The sequence below is a fragment of the Coffea eugenioides genome, chromosome 6 (assembly GCF_003713205.1).
Source record: "Coffea eugenioides isolate CCC68of chromosome 6, Ceug_1.0, whole genome shotgun sequence".
Taxonomy (NCBI): Eukaryota; Viridiplantae; Streptophyta; class Magnoliopsida; order Gentianales; family Rubiaceae; genus Coffea; species Coffea eugenioides.
Window position 1 is genome coordinate 27,853,096 of NC_040040.1, and position 1,840 is coordinate 27,854,935.

The following is a 1,840-nucleotide window of genomic DNA, read 5'->3' on the forward strand; positions in this document are numbered from 1 at the left end:
AAAAAGAAGAAATAAATTTTGATGAAACATTTGCTCCCGTAGTTAGATTAGAATCAATTAGAATGTTTCTTGCTTTTGCATGTTTCAAGAACTTTAAATTATTTCAAATGGATGTTAAAAGTGCTTTCTTGAATGGATTTATTGATCAAGAGATTTATGTTGACCAACCTCCTGGTTTTGAAAATGAGAAATATCCAAATCATGTGTTTAAACTTTCAAAGGTTTTGTATAGGTTAAAACAAACTCCAAGAACTTGGTATGAACGCTAAAATGATTTTTTGGTTGAGAATGGTTTTAAAAAGAGTATTTTGGATACCACTCTTTTTACTAAACAAAGTTCCAATGATCTTCTAATTGTGTAAATATATGTGGATGATATTATTTTTGGTGCTACTAATGAGTGTTTATGCAAGGATTTTTCAACTATTATGCAAAATGAGTTTGAGATGAGTATGATAAGAAAGTTGAATTTCTTTCTTGGGCTCCAAATGGTTCAAACTCAAAAGGGTACATTCATCAATCAACCTAAGTATACAAAGAAACTTCTCAAAAGATTTGGAATGGAGGATTTAAAGCAAGTTGGAACGCCTATGTGTACATCTACCAAGCTTGACAAAGATGAAGAAAGTATGAAGATTAATGAGAAGAAATATAGAGGTATGATTGGTAGTCTACTTTATTTAACCACAAGTAAACTCGATGTTATGTTTGTTATTTGCTTGTGTGCTCATTTCCAATTTTGCCCTAAAGAATCCCACTTAATGACTGTTAAAAGAACCTTTAGATATTTAAAGGGAACTTTAAATTATGGTCTTTGGTATCCAAAATGTCATGAATTTGTCTTTGTGATTTTTCAGATGCTGATTTTGGTGGGTGTAGGATAGATAGAAAAAGTACTAGAGGTACATGTCATTTTCTTGATAATTATTTGGTATCATGGTTTAGCAAGAAACAAAATGCTATCTCTTTGTCTACGACGGAAGCGGAATATGTAGCCGTCGGTGCATGTTGTGCTCAATTGCTATGGATGAAAAATATCTTGAATGACTTTGGACTAATGTATAACTGTGTGTCTATGTATTGTGATAACACTAGTGCCATAAATTTAACAAAGAATCCCATTCAACATTTTAGGACAAACCACATAAACATAAAGCATCATTTCATTCATGATCTTGTCCAAAATGGTGAAATTTGTGTAAAATATGTATGTTCAAAACATCAAATTATTGACATTCTTACAAAAGCCTTACCTTTGGATAAGTTTGCATTTCTGAGGACAAAATTGGGCGTTTTGGAAAAGCCTTTCTAAAAATTTTTCTGGTCAAGTTTTATCGGACCTCCGACAGTAGACTTACGGATGTCCGACAGTGTTCTAAGTTATTTTTCTACAAAGTTTTACATCGGACGGTTGTGTTGGGCGATTCTCTTCGTTTGGCAGTCCGATACTCAACAGCGGGGTGTTATAAAGAAACTTTTCTTTTCATTTGACTCAGAACTAACCGTGTCTGGGACGCACCCTTTCTCTTCACTCCTATTGCAAAAATTCAAATTCATGTCCCTTCAAGACAAACGTTTTAAAATTGATTCTACAAACCGTCTCACTGCCCCTTTGCAAACTGATTTGCATCAAAATCCTTTTCCAACTGTCAAGAATTCACCTGATCCCAAATTTCATCAGAAACCCTAACTTCAAAAATTCACCAACTTTTGGCAGATTCGAGCATTCCTTTTAACCTAGATAGCAAATTTAGTCCATCTCATCCACATTCTCATCACATTCTGCAAGAAAATCATCCTACATTTCACCATGATACGATTGAGAGGTGGTTCTTCTGGC